The following is a 15,938-nucleotide window of genomic DNA, read 5'->3' as shown; positions in this document are numbered from 1 at the left end:
CAAATGATAGGGACACCCGATGTCCTGCATTTCGCCAATGCTTTACTGATGTCTGACAAAGGGCAAAGAAAGGGGAACAACTTTCTCTCTAACATCCAGCATTCTTTCTTCGCTGGAGCAGTTAAGCATTTAGATCCAGACTCATGCTGTATGAAACGCTATTAGCATCTGATTTTCTAAGCTTGTGACTGATTTTCATGTCCTGAATATCATGACGGAAAGTAAAGCAATGGAAAATCTATTTAGAATAAACAGAAAAGGCAGGTAAAGTATGACCTCCAGTGACTGGATAATCACAAGTCATATATTATACAAAAATCAATTATTATTTCAGCGCATTAATTCTCCCTGCACTCAATGTTTTAATTTGTTGTGTTGTTTTTCTTCTCTGTACACAATTCATCAGTTCCATAATACTTGCTATAAATTGCACTGCGGATGTAGGAGAAAACACTTTATATATCAGCCAGACTAGTTAAGTAAACTGGGCTTAATTGGGTTCGGTGTTAATCTTCATTATATCCTTTGTCACAATATTAAGCTGTGAGCTTAGGACTCCTGGCAGGTTTGACATTTAACAATGTTGGGCATTAGCGCACACCTCTCCCTCACACCATGGGGCAGAAAAAGGTCCATTATCCTAATTATTTCCCAAGAACATTTGGGTTTATAATATCCTCAGAAGATAAAATGAAATATATTCACACCATCCAAAACACAGACTCCGACGAAGCACAACCATTTAAACGCCATGAAAGTCTAGTAAAACATGTGGAGTGAGGTCACAAGCACTGTTATACTTTATAAAATTTAAATATTGGACTCAAGGGGGAAAACTCATCAACCAACTTCCTAAATTGGACTTTCCTTTCATTAGTGAGCAGCGCAACTTCGTGGGATGCATCTGTGCACCAGCTGTGGCGCCACAACAGCCTTTATAGGTCAATAGGTTAAGAACCTTCTGGAGTGATGACATCTAATCCTAGGGTTGCTATGGCAATGCTATGGAAAAGTGGTAGCCTCTGTATAGCAAAGGCTAATACAGTTGGCTGCTCATACGAGAGGCATCGATGCAGCCGCCCCTCCCCAGTTCTGAAAAACAGAGATTCCAAATGATTAGTTGTGCACTCCCATGGGACCGGGAAGCTAAGGAGGGGGATGTGTAATTCAATTAGTCCCACGGTTCTGCACCAAAAGGGAGGCAGACAGATTCATCTCATTGAGACATCCAGGATGCGCAGGCCTGGTGTGTGCGCAGAAGATATTGGCAGCACATCATTAGCGCTGTTGGTTTGAATTAAAGATAGTTTCACTTGCTAAAAGACTGGCGGTATTGAATAAATCCCAAAATCTCGACACCGAGCAATTCCTCCCAAAATACCCTCAGCAATCTTGCAAAATCCCTTATCTGCACAACAAGTGGCTTGAATGAGAAGTGTTTGCAGACTGATGCTAACAGAGAGCGGAGCAAGCTGCCTTACATGACGAACTACATTTGAAGCAATGCCTCTGAGGTCGTACCATGTGTCGAAGATGCTGTCTCCCACTGAAGTTGCACACAGATTGCCCTTTCACAACACAGTCTCCTTCACTGTCTCTATAAGTCCCTCCTCCCCAGTCGGGAATTTTCTAAAGCTTCACAGTGCCTCACTCCATGCGATTCCTATAATTTATGACAGCCTTTTCCCAGGCACAGAGAAATCAAATCAGACTGTAAATATAGTGCATGTTTCCAAGTATGAGCTCCTCACGCAGACCGTAGATCATAAATAAATGCAAAGGGGTCTTGACAGTCATTAAATAACAGCATCAATAATCCCACATGTGGCAGCACTGTATTTGATTTTGGATTATGAAAAAGGCAGAAAGCATGGATAATGAATGAAGCGCAGCAGAAACAAATGAGAGGAAATGAAGAATTACCAGAGGCACCGAACTGCACATCAGCCACTTTGTGCCGTTTTCAAAGACAGGATCCTCAGTCCTGCTCATTAGTATCAGACCAACCCTTGACCTCAGGCTGGCGCACACACCTGGCTATGTTATAGGACACTATGCGGCCCAGACTGTAGGAAGAGGGTGTATCTCATGGGTATAACTCGGGAGGGGTAGCATGTCCACTGTGGGTGGGCAGTTACCCTCCATTGGCTACAGGTCCATCAATCTCCTGTCTGAGGAAACTGAAGACCCGATGGAGAGAGAAGCAAACAGCTGCCACATAGTGGACCCAACAGATGGCAATGGTGGCAGGAAATTAACACCGTATCATTTTTAAGTTCTATACAGCATCTTAGATTGAGCGGGGAAAAAAAACACGGCTGCAACTTCAACAATTCTCCAATATTAGAACTTCAGAAAAAATCAACTTCTCTTGTCCCTTGTAATGTTGATTGTCATTGTTTGTCTGTTTTTTTTGCACATTATATGTTCTTTTAGAAATATTTTCAACAGCACACTGTGAGAACCCCTGGCTATCTGTTCACATCTCACTATGACTATGGGAATGCATTTTTGATGTTTTCTTAATGAAAGTAAGTAGTATTATTGTATGAGAGCCTTCTATTAATAACTAATGGTTAATGGTGGTGATGGTGAGTAGGCAATATCTCACACATGATCATTCCCATTCATTAATGCAGATTTTTCATAATTGCTACTCAAGTGAAAACACAGACAATATGGAGGTCTGCACTAATTACAAAAAACACTTTTTTGCATTCACAGAATGAACATAATAGAGAAAGAAAAATACTTTGATCCATGTGTGCTAGGCCTGTTAGCCGTCCTCTTACTGTATGCCACAGAATCGGGTACTGTGTGACTGCAAAGTAATCCAAATCAGCAGCGTCCTCTTCACCTGCATCTCTCCAACTGCATTGACGGAAATATGACAAATGCTTCAGTATTTCATGCGGATGTTAACAAATTCACTGGGGGCACCAGCAGCACTTCAACCACTGCAGTCAACGCCGAAAAAGTTCAATCTCCTCTCTGAAGAGTGTGGCCAAATTTGAAAAACTCTAACTCTGTGCTGCAAAGTGCTGTATTTTGGCATACTGTAAGTCTAAACTTTATGATAAACCTTTAATAAGCATAAAAATACCCTAATTTCACCCGGGCCATAATATTCCTTGTCAGATAGATATGGTGGCACATAGCTGCTTCTATTTGCTGTTCATACACCAAAGCATATTAAGGGTTTGGAATCAAAGCAACTACAGCCATTACCTTGTCAGAGTAGTCAACGCTTTATCTAATTAATATTCATTCAGTTAATAGCAGGCCATATATTATGCTTTCACAAAGTGAAAAAGGAGCACTTTTTACAGTGTGAATGCTGGGGAGGCTCTCGGGGACAACATGCAAGCACACGCACAGAGTTTGGAACATAATAGTTGCTCTGTTTAGAGCATTTTGAAGCTGATGTCTCATCTTAATAAAACACTGTCCATTCATGTTGTGCTGTATTGAACGGGCAGGGATGGCATCATCAAAACAATAATGGCGTGTTTGGATGGTTCACTGACTTTGACAACGCCATTCAGGGCCGTCGATTAAATTCAACAATGCTTCTATAAATAACATGATTATTCCAGTGAATAACTGTTGTGCTGTTCATAAGCAGGCTGAAGTGTCACAATACAATAGCCGCAGGAAAGAAATTAGAGACCACATGTACAATGGAAGGGAAATAATCAACTAGGTAATGTACACATATATATGATATGTTATTTTTGTTGACCGTGCTAACAGCTCCTATAGCCTGGAGTCTCTGTTGTTCTTCCATTGTAGTGATTAGATGATGTGATCCTGCCTGTTTTTTTTTTGTTTTTTTTTACTTTACAGGAGCTTTTGGTTAGAACTATACAATGTTATGCTTACTCCCAGTGTAATAAATGCACACAATCTCACTAGATCTAGGAGATGGTCAGGAGAAATAAAGGTTTGATCCAGCTTCTCAGCATATTATCCAGAATTAGATGTCAAGCAGTGGCACTAACAAGCGAAGATGCATGAATGGTAAAAAGCATACTGGGATAGATTATAGCTTTAGGAGGATGTTGATTCCTCCCTGACTTCAGTAGCTGCTGACACAGTTACAGGAAATTGAGCACAAACTCAATCAGCTCATCGGTTCTGATTTGCCAGACCAAGCATGTTCGGGAGAAAGTCAACATTTATATTCAGCCCTTGTTCGGCTCCAAGAACAACAGCGTACCTACAAACAAGGTTACAGTATGAAACATCGGGATTTTGTATAATTATTGCCTGACTTGAATTAAAATCTCCTCCTCCGCTAATGATTTTGTACCATCAGGCCAGGTGAACCTATTCCCACAGCGGCCATTTAGAATTTATGTCGCACTCGACCCAGAGGATCAGCATAACAACTAAGGTTGCGTCAACATATTTATGAGGGCAGGTGAATGTAAATGTTATACAGCAAGATGAACAGATGTTAGATGTACTTATGAGCTGCAGTTTACAGTAAAAGCTTTATTTATCTGATTGTGAGTATTTCCAGAGCTTTAGGCTGCATTGTAGTCCAGCTGCACCCTGAAATAATTCAGTAATTGCTCAGTAGGGCTGAGCATCATCTGACATGCGCTGATGAAATATGTGAGTGACACAAAACCAATATGATTATTAACTAAGTAAGGTAATCTAAATACAGACAATATGTGAACAAGTGAACAAAATAACATTTTTTTGGTGCTACTTAGGATTTGAGACACAAGCTGTTAACACATCTAATTCAGTTTTGACAGCCAACCTGTTATAAAACAACTGCTTATTAACACTTCAAGGAGAGATAGATTTCCATTATAGCATTATTTTTTTTTTTTTTTAATTCTGGCATATGGCAATTTTAAATCCTATCTTTTTCTCTTTTGGCTCTGTTTTGCTCCCCACCCCCTCTATCGATCAGGGATAACATTATGACCACCTGCCTAATATTGTGTTGGTCCCTCTTTTACTGCCAAATACGCAACAAACTGTGATGCACTGTGTATTCTGACACCTTTCTATCAGAAGCAGCATCACCTTCTTCAGCAACATGAGCAACAGTACTTGTAGCTCATCTGTTGGATCAAACCGTACCGTAGCCGGTTCACCACTGTTCCTTCCTTGAAACCTCTTTTGATATAATCCGACCACTGCAGACCAGGAACACCTTGCAAGAGGCTGCAGGTTTTGAGATGCTCTGACCCAGTCGTCGAGCCATCACAATTTGGCCCTTGCCAAATCTGCCCATTTTTCCTGCTTCTATGTAAATGTTCACTTGGTGCCTAATATATCCCATCCACTAACAGGTGCCATGATAAAGTGTTATTCAGTGTTATTCACTTCACCTGTCAGCAGTCATAATGTTATACCTGATCTGTGTATATATGTGAGAATAAATGTGGGTCCTGAGCAGCTAATTGCTGCACTTTTTTAAAAACCTATTTCCACCACCTAGTCACCAACTGCTTGTCTGCCATTTGGTGCTGGGCAGGCTTCATTAAAAAGCTAGAAACTATTTGGATTTTAGCATCAAGAGCATTTCCACATTCTGATATCGTGTTAAAGGGATAGTTCACCCTAGAATGATATTTCGCTCATTATCTACTCACCCTCATGTTGACTAAGGGCTGGAAGAAGTCTCAGAGTCCTCCGTCCCTTCTCTGAGTTACAGGGGGTCTTAGCGTAGCAGTGCATTTCAAGGCAACGGTTGTAAAGGGACACCAGAGCTCTTCGTAAAAAAACACACACAAAAAAACATCCAAATACCTCCATGATGCTCGTATGTAATGTCCGTCTTGTGCTGAAGCCCCAAATTGCGTAATTGTCCCGAAAAAAATTAAATAAGTCCACATTCCAAGCATGTTTGTAGCATTAGCTCTGTGTCTGTTGTCCGGTCTTCCGCTGCCAGCGCGCATGCGCAACCAGACTGAGACTCGAGTCGGTCTCAGTGCGAACCTTGCGCATGCGCGCTGGCAGCGGAAGAGCGGACAACAGACACAGAGCTAATGCTACAAACATGCTTGGAATGTGGACTTATTTAATTTTTTTCGGGACAATTACGCAATTTGGGGCTTCAGCACAAGACGGACATTACATACGAGCATCATGGAGGTATTTGGATGTTTTTTTGTGTGTGTTTTTTTACGAAGAGCTCTGGTGTCCCTTTACAACCGTTGCCTTGAAATGCACTGCTACGCTAAGACCCCCTGTAACTCAGAGAAGGGACGGAGGACTCTGAGACTTCTTCCAGCCCTTAGTCAACATGAGGGTGAGTAGATAATGAGCGAAATATCATTCTAGGGTGAACTATCCCTTTAATATAAAAATATTCATTAGTGTGGCTTTGAGAATGAGCTCATACTCACTGGTTATTACAGGAAAGGTTTTGCGAGCACATACTGTAACAACACTGGACTTTTAATTTCAGTCAATGCATTTGCATGACTACAGATCAATGAGGGATTTCTGCCGTCATGAACAGGCCTACTGTACAGTACATCATGGCCAAACACAGAAGGTTTGTCTGGAGTGCGTTAGCTGCAGGTACCATTTACCCATCCCAAGGCAGATTCAAAATGTTGACTGTAAGAATAGGTTTATGAAGAGTATTGCAACAAATCATGCCATGGACTCCTGAGTCAACTTTATCATTCCATCTCCAAAAACAGAGCAACGAATGTAATCCTAGATATTGCCTTACACTGAGGGTAACCAGAGAATCCCTCTGCCCTTAACACAAGGTCACCGCACTGCTGATGAGTCGAATATACACGGCTAAAGTAACACAATCACTTATACAGCACAGCTTCCAGCTGCTAAATGCACTTCTGCCAGGCCAATATGGAATCATTTCGACGAGAATGTGTCAGAGCACTTCTTCTTTGAGACTCAAGGTGCTGACATGACACAGCCCTGAGCCAGGGGAGGAAGAGAGGAAGAGAGAGAGAGACAGAGAGAGACAGAGAGATCTCGCTCGGTCAGCAACCCTCACAGTCTGCAGAGGATCAGAGCAGAGGAGAGCAGTAATTTCAGTGCTGCTCTTCAGACAGGAGAGTCCTCTTCCCCCGGACAGTTACGAAAACAGGCTGACAGCTGCTGTACACACAAAAGACCTGACGGCCCTCAATTAACCTTGATGTGAAACTACTGCCTTGTCATTTTCCCCTAACACAAGATCAACTGTCCCATTCAACAGCAATATCATTTTGTTTACTCCGTCTTCCATCTCGCCTCTGTCCCAGTGCAGCTAGCCTTTTGCTCTCACTGTCCAGAAATCCTGTAAGTGTCACAACCTCCTGACATCTCGATTCAAAGACAATTTACACCGACATACTTCAAATGTTACGCCTTGATTGTTGTCAGGGAGTTAAACAATTGTGTTAAAAAATAAATTGTGTCATCCAGTGAATAATGTCTTAACTGTACCACGGTTCAGGACCCCTACTACTCAGCTGCATTTGGCTGTGATGTATCATTGATGCAGATCAATGGCGAGTGGCTCGAACACTAGGATCTCTGCCCCACTGTCATTGACCTCTGGAACCTGCAGCGCTCCTGTGAGACCCCCTGCCAATGAAAAACACTCCCTGCATGCTGATGAAGAGGGGAAAAACCAACAGAGCCTTCCAGAGAACGCCTCTAATGTGTTTTCTTTGTGATACTGGCCACAAAAAAATCCCTCCCAAAAGCACAACACAAACATAACAGTGTGATACAAAGCTCTCAACAAGTACAATCTAACGTATGGGCTGGAGTGATTATAGTTCTTATCATGGATCAGGATGTAGCAATTCAGAAGAGACAGTGAATGCACAACATTTAGTGCTGGATCTTTTTTGTGTGTAACTTCAAACACGCCTCTCAACAAAGAGCCAGTTTTTGTCAGTTAATTGCTCCAAACACAAACGGTCACAAAAGAGCAGAAAGAAGCTGGGCAGGTTATAACAAGGTACAACAAGGTGACTATTCACTGAGCACAAGCAGCCATTTTAACTGAACAAAGACAACCAGGTGATAAACTGAGCTCTATGGATTCTGTAACCATCAAAACCCAAAAGCAGCAGTTTGCATTATCTGGAAAATATTGACTCAAGCAGAATGGCGTACACCAGTTCCTCTTGTATCCAAATTTAATTACCGTAGATGACCAAATAATCGCCCGCGTGCAAATACGCGCCTGTGCTCTAACAGCCGCCGGGGTCCGAGCTCATTTGGCAGAATAAACGCCGGTTCAATTAAACGCCCGGGCGATTAAGTGTTTACCATAGTCTTGCACAGAAAACAAAAGTTTTTTTTTTTAACAGCACCGGCTCTCACCTCTTCTGTCAGTCAGCCCCTCCTCTCGCTCTCTCTCTCGCATGCAGGCACACACACACAAACACAGGCGCGCTAGACTGAGGGATATAGGGATATAGATAAATGCGCTAATGTACAGTGTTGAAATTACCGCGATCGACCCCCCCTTCCGTTATCATTCATAACACTGCTCTGATCAGCTCCCTGTGTCGCGGTAACACAGACAAACTGTCTTTGTATTTATTGTCTGATGTCAATAAAGATGCGTCGGGGGAAAAAGTAGTTTTGTTCCAGTGGTCCTACGGTGAAATCCTTGTTCTTTGCATGATGGTCTGGTGCTGCTCATTGCAAAAATAAATTGTAGCCTGTTGCAAATACGCGCCTGGTTCTTATAAACGCCTGGGCTCCAAGTCGATTTAGCATATTAAACGCCCGGGCTACTAAATGGTCATCTACGGTACTTTCTTTAAACTCTGAACACAGGTTCTCTCCTGAGAAGTACAAAAAGTCACCATATCCTCCAACAGAAATAATAACAAAACCCAGGCCTACATGTGTATCAAAACCATCAAGACCTGACCACTCCAGACCCCTGCTGCGCTAGGCCAACATATACTGTATATTTTTTTTACTTTTTCTCCTACCACCCTGGCAAAAAACAAGCACATCGCACTGAATTTCCCTCTGTACATTAAATTTAATGTAGACTGATCGGTTCATCGTCTTTCTCACCCCGGGATGACAACGCAGGTTAACCGGCCGAGCACCTCAGGAGACGATATGACTCGCTGGTCCCGGTCGCTGCTCCCACAGGTGGAGCTTCATTTCTCCAAAAACGTCGGAGCGAACTTGCAAACAGGCATCATTTGGATAAACTAACCGCATATTGGTCAACTTAACGGTTAATTACTAAAATATTAAGACTTAAAGTGACGAATAACAGCACAACAGCTTGTACATTGGTTTGCCTGGTTTGCCTGCACATGTCATCAAGGGTTATGAGTCAGCCGCCACCGAAATAAAAAAAACAACGTTAATTGCGTAATTTTTTAAATTTTTTTAACGCGTTAAATGTTTTAAATTTCTCGTCAAAATTAACGTGTTAAATTTGACAGCACTAAATAATTCATAAATGTATTTACTCAGACTTGTTGTGCAGGGACACAGATGCATCAGAGACAGAATTAGTTCAGCTACTCTCCCTTATTTCCAGAGGGAGGCTGTGTATCACATGAGCACAGGTATCACATGATCTTTGCCTCTGATAATCACTTTGCCTCAGACGGAGTAGGTCACGTTCCTGATCACATTCCTTGTGTTTTTCTGCTGAAAATGAAAATAGAAATGTGTTACTTTACAAAGATGCAGTGAGTATTCGCAGCAGTTAACACCTTACCTCACAAAATTAAGGACCGTTAATTGCACACCTATTTCAATGACAGTTGACAAGTAAAACTGAATATTAAGAGGAATTTACGCTACTTGCAATGCACAGCAGCAAACCAGTGAAAATATCAGCTTTAGTGCTTTTGTCAGATGCTCACTGTGCTAAATTCAGCCAAAACACACAGACATAAAAAGAGTAGGTAAGAGACTATTCATTAAATTAACAACAACCATGTACAAAACAAATTGAAACTAATTTGCAAGCACATAAAAGCAGCCAGACAGCCAGAACGACAGCCATTGACTTAAGCTGACAACTGGTGTTCAGGAACCTGCAGATCACACATTTTTTTCTTTTATGCCACAAGCTGAATTTGGAGGAATGTACTGTGTGTGCCTGACAGTGAAGTCAAACCTGTCGTCTGCTACGTCAAACTGGCATCTCATTTGACCCACTGATGAGAAGTGCCACGGGCTGTGCCACTGCCTCTGACCTGCAACACACCACGCCGGCATCTACTGACCTACTTCTTGAGTGTGCTTACGCACCGCTGGCAGAGCCGCATCAGTTTAGAGCACATGTACAGTAAATCCACTGTATCAGCCACCGCTGCCTGCTTTGTAAGGCCTGTGTTCAATATACTGTAGTACAACCACAGCTCACTGTTTGTCAGCCTTATATTCTCCACCATCACATTCATAAACAATGGCATGTGTTGCATACCTGCTCAGATCACCTATCAGTATGAAAAAATGTACTGTATGTATTCATTGAAATAAACAATATATTATATTTTTATGTTGCTTTACATACTATGAAGAATTCCGGAGGTTGAAAAACAGTAAAATGAAAATGTATTATATCAAATTGCCACATGTTACAGGATCAACAACTGGGTGACCTGTGGATGTACTTCTACTAAACATACTGTATTAATATGTATGCAGTCAACTGAACCTGATCTCACTAAATTTTTAATTACAAGTGAGATCAACCGTACTTTGAATCTGTGAAAATACGGAGAATGTATTCGCTAGGGTCCATCTGCATTGTAGCTCTCATGGATCAACAGCCTGCCATGTTCATCTGTTGGGGGGAGAAAACTACAGGTAACTATGATTTCAGATTCATGTGCTGGTTCAGGAGGGAAGGAATGGCAGCCAGCTTCTGCTTCTACCTCTTGTTCTCTTGAAACAGGTCTGGAGGCGAGCCAGCCCCCTAAAGAGGCTGCGATCACAGAGACAGCGCCGAAAAAATACGTGGGAGAGATCTATTTCACTGGTAAACACAAAACACAAAAGGCTGGGTCACAGTGACAGCATGGGGTGTGTTTTACTTTCCACCTCCTACACACTCATGCATTAAATATGGTTCAACAATCACACTCTCCAGTGACTCTCAAAACCTTAACTTCCCACCCTCCAACTGAACATTTCCTGGGGAATTCCGACCAGGAATGTGTTCTTGATGACGGAGCAACTGTAACAGCTGAGAGGAAAATCACTTTCTAATGAGCAGCATGGAAACACAGTTGAGGCTTTGTCTTTAACAATTACTTTTTTGCAACACTTCGTGGGGTCAAAACATGTGCTTGGGAATGCACGACTTTGTTGTAGTTATTTCTGGAGCTGTGTGTGGATTGCGTACTACGGCGCATTTCAAGATCACGTCCAAGAGTTGTGCTTCCTAGTGAATTAAGATGCTGAGCTGAAAGTGTGAACTCAAGTTGCTGTAGCAGAGACCCCCAGCAGCTTCCCATAATACACTATCGCAGTGATAATGGCCTCTCCAATAGCTGGCAATAAGTGGGAAAAAAGGCACCATTTAAAGAGAGCTAGGTTTTAATTACTGCTGTAAAGTGAAATAGCAGTGTTTAATATTTTAGAAGCTCCGAGGAAGAAGTTCAGAGTGTTGACGATATCTGTGTGTTTGTACCACTTTTCATGTTTCAAGTTGAAAACTTTTCTGACTTCTTTTAACACAATCTTACAAATTGCCTAAAGTTGCTTTTACGACCTTGGGACTTATGAATAGCATCTAGTGTGTTGTTTGATGGAACAGTGTGCCTTTATCAGTGGCCTCTGGCAGATGCATGCTGCATGTGAGCTTGTGACATTGGTGGTGCTGTGATCTAATTATATCTCTGCTCTGTGTTATGAGAAAGTATACGGTACTCATTGTAGATGCTCGGATCACTTTTGTATTGAACATGAGCTCATATTGTGAACCAACAGGTTTACCAGTATTTTCACAAAATGAGATATGTGAACGTTATTTGCTCTTACTACTGCAAGCATTGTCACAAAAACAAACAGACGCCCATAGACTGACCCGCTCTATTATTTATGGCGAGTCTAAATGTAAATACATTAATCCTACAAACAATCCAGCTCAATTCCATGATATGGAAAAGGTATTTATGATTCATAAAGCCTTTCCAGCTGGATGAAATCTAGATTATTCTCTATTGGCACATTTTGACAGTCTGCCATTGATTCAACAAATCTTTTTTCAACACAATATAAGGGAGGCACACGTGATCCTATTACTTACATTTATTGATTTAAAAAAAATAATTCAGATATATCTGATATATTATATCATATATATGATTCATATCCGACACAAAACCAAAAATACACCAAATGGTCTTAAAACAAAACATGCTTGCATTCGGGTAAAGTGTTAACATTCTCGACAAACTGCATGGCTTTGGGAAATTTGAAAGGTGATTCGGTGATGCACAGAAACCTGTATCTCTGACCTCCAACTGTCAACATACAATAGCTTTAATCACTTGAATGGATTTGACCCGGGATAAACCATCAAGCTTTTACTTTTCATACATCAAAATCAGCCAAGAGAACCTGTGTATAAATGATAGAAACTCACTGTACAACACAAATCATCTAGTAACATGGAAGAAAGTCTATCTTTCATCAGCTGTGCTTTAAAAACTCTTCAGAAGAACTCATGTAGCACCTCCTATTGTGCATTTGTAGGACGCTTTAATCCTGTACTAACTGGTACCATCAGGGAGTACATTTTTAGTGCGAGAGTACTCCCTGCTTGGAATGAAGCCTCTGGTGTGTCAGGGATGGTAAAGATATCCACAATCTCAGCTTCACATTTCTAGTTGCATCACTCAGGTAAAACACGTCACTCATCCATACTGTTGGAAATCTCCCTCACACCATGAGTATCCTTGAACTGACCCTTGCTATCCAAGATGCCTCTCAGAGTGAATGGCCAGCTGTTTACACTGTAAAGGGTGGGGTGAAATCTGTCAAACAGTTGGTTGTAGCAGCCAAAAGCATCTTTAGTAAATGAGTATGTCAAAACAGGCTAACATGGTAGCTAATGTGGTTTGTCATGCCGAGTCAGCCCGATGCTCACGCGTTTGTTCCACACACTAATGCAATATATGGAAAACCAACCACAGAAAGATATGTAGGGAGTTAACTGTGCAGCCCCTTCACCTCACCATAACTGCACTAGAGCAACGTTTACTGGCCTGAATCTGTGTGTGTCACAGCTCATAATATATATATATATACTGTATACATATATATCCACAAGTGTAGCACGCAAGCCTCCGTATGGGCGCCCCTGTGGTTCAGCAGATACGTCTTTAAGTCAGCCAGAGGGTGCACAGCCTCTCTGCTGGTGTCTTAGAGAAAGCTGCAGCACCAAAGACAGGTGAGTGTGTGCACTCATTATCTCTGCAAGCAGGCAAGTGTCAGATAGAGAGAAGGAATTTTCCAACAGGGATCAATGAAGTAGATGATTCTTAATTTTTTTTTATTTTACCACATGGGGCAAAAGATGACTGGGCTTGCAAGCTTTTGCAGTCTTATGAAACTTGAGCAAACTGACCATTACCAACTGTCCTCTGCCTGCTCTGCCCACATACCCTGTCAGCCTACTGTATATCATCGCTGGTTACATCCCAAGCATGCCCACTTCAGTCTCACATTGTCAATGTCAGCTTTGATGTTGAGCAGATCCAGATAACATTCAGGTCAAGTCCAAGTTACTCTACAGCACATTTCTTTGCAGAGCAGCACTGATGCTGATTCTCGGTTCTGTGTTAGTTGCCTATCTAACCTACTTCAAGACACAAAACTCGACAAAGCCAAATATTCAACATGCAGCAAACAAATAGGTCAATGAAATATTAATCTTTTTTTTTTTTTTTTTACCTCTTATCTGTCAATGTCAGAGCACTCCGTCTGATTTAAGGCGAGGAAATAAGACTTGACAGGCTTATAATAAGGCACCAGCTGAAGCAGATCGACTGATGTTAAATCCACAGAAGAACAAGGAGACGATGGAGTGGGTAACATCACACAGATCATGTGAAAAGGTCGTCTGCAGCCGCTTAATATGAAATGTTTTCAGCGCTTGTGCTCAGCCTGAACATCGAGCGGGTCCGCCTGCCTCCCTGTAGTGAGCCCGTTTGGGAGGAACAGCACCTTCAACATCAGCGCCGGGGATTTTTTTTTAAGAGACACGGCAAAAAAAGAAAAAAAAAAATCTAAGGGAAATAAACGAAGGCGAAATCCTACCTGATGTCTTGTCGCTCGTTAATGCATTCGGGCTGACTTGGATGTAGGCGAGGCGACACGCGCGCGCGCACACACACTCACACAAACACGCACACACACACCGCAAGCGGGTCAGCTCGGCTCAGCTCTCTCTGCCTGCCTGCCTGCCTGCCTGCCTGCCTCCTCCACGGCATCAAGCCCCTCCTCGTTTATCGTACAGTGGAGAGAGATGGGAAGAGAAGGGAGAGGGGAAGAGGGAGAAAAAAAAAAACACGACCACATATCTATGCGCCGAAAAAAAAAAAAAGGAAGCAGCGTCACACATTCACCCACGGTGCCTGATGCTCATAAAGATGTAGCCCCCCCAGCAGGATAGATCGGGAGTATTGATTCAAATAAACGTCCCTGAGAGATAAAATAGTCCTGACAAACATGTTAAATGCATCATGCGCGCATTGGGGATGGATGGGTGGGTGGGGGGGGGACTGAACGCACGAAAAATTTGAACGACCGAGTTGCCTTTTATTTTGAAAAATGCTTTGAATTTGTGCAGTGAAGTGCACCTGCCAAAAGCGTGTCAGCAGCACACAAGCATTAGCAAGGGAGGAGGACAAGTCCTCTCTGCTGTGCTGCGCTCTGTCCCACTCTGACACAAGGGTTATGCTCCCATTTTCACACAGGGGTCACGTCACTGCCACATGGAGGATGATGTAGAATCACTATGCAGTAAAATCTCTGATGAATGGCACCTTGAAAGAGCCGAAGACCAGTTCAGATTTGTTACTTTACGAAATGCTTGGTTGCAGCTTTGCATATCTGTGTAACAATTAGAGTGTATTTAATGTATCAATCAGACTAGCAGCTCCCTCAATGGGTGTACTGTTGTTTTCTAAACAGATACTGCCCCCTAATGGAGATACACAAACATCCTTTCGTGGACAGGTTTAGCCACTGTAACAGGATGTAAAGTGTTATAATGTCTACCCCCTGCAATATATTAATGTGTATTATTAATATTTCATACATGCAATTATTTCAAGGGGAATGGTCATGTGTTTCTGCATGGATGCTCAAAAATAATCTTGCTTAATTCACACTTCTCTTCCTCAAAATCACAGAGGATGCTGAGCTATTTCCTAAAAAACTGTTGAAATTTGGAGCTCTAAAACCCTTTTATCTTGGCAATTAGTATGCACCATGTGCTTAATAATGCAAATCTCCATTCGTGATTATGATTCTTGAAGGTATCCTGTGCACACAAAGCAGATACATGTAGAGACAGCAGGCATGTTGTGCTTGTCTTTGCATATCAGGTTGGATGATATTTTCAAAGAAATAGAGTTTTGTTCAAATTTACCCCAAACTCATCAAATTCTTGCACTTTGGTTTGCAGAAGGCCAAGAAGTTTGAGAGCCACGCTTGAATGCCTGATGTGATGTGTACGTTTTGGAAAACATTTCTGAGAAGTACCCCATTTAGGACACTTTCCTGGTATATTGTTAGCACTGACATCATTCTGTCCTTTAGTGCCTGGTAACCCGTTGTAACTAAGTTACTCCACTTGAACCTTGTCCTGTGCCAAGTGGAGCATTTTTTCTCCCATCACCCCCCTTTCAGACTAGAAAGCTAATGGACACAACTGTCAAGATGACTGTCCTTATATTATTATAGTAAAGTACCCAAACATTAGAAAGAGTGCA

General features: G+C 42.1%; 1 protein-coding gene across 4 annotated transcripts in view; it reads right to left on the bottom strand.

Moving 5' to 3' along the window:
- Window positions 1-14,489, bottom strand: part of tln2b (talin 2b) — an 82,474-nt gene extending 67,985 nt beyond the window's left edge. For all 4 annotated transcript variants that reach the window (XM_085779122.1, XM_085779123.1, XM_085779124.1 and 1 more), the window contains exon 1: window positions 14,260-14,489. The gene's annotated coding sequence lies outside the window, so the exon portion shown is untranslated. The remainder of the gene's footprint in view (window positions 1-14,259) is intronic.
- Between the last annotated feature and the right edge of the window lie 1,449 nt (window positions 14,490-15,938).

Source organism: Trachurus japonicus, chromosome 6 (genome assembly GCF_045865225.1).
Source record: "Trachurus japonicus isolate A0001 chromosome 6, Traja_1.0".
Lineage (NCBI taxonomy): Eukaryota > Metazoa > Chordata > Actinopteri > Carangiformes > Carangidae > Trachurus > Trachurus japonicus.
Note: the sequence above shows the minus strand (reverse complement) of the source record. Positions and strands in the feature narration are given on the sequence as shown.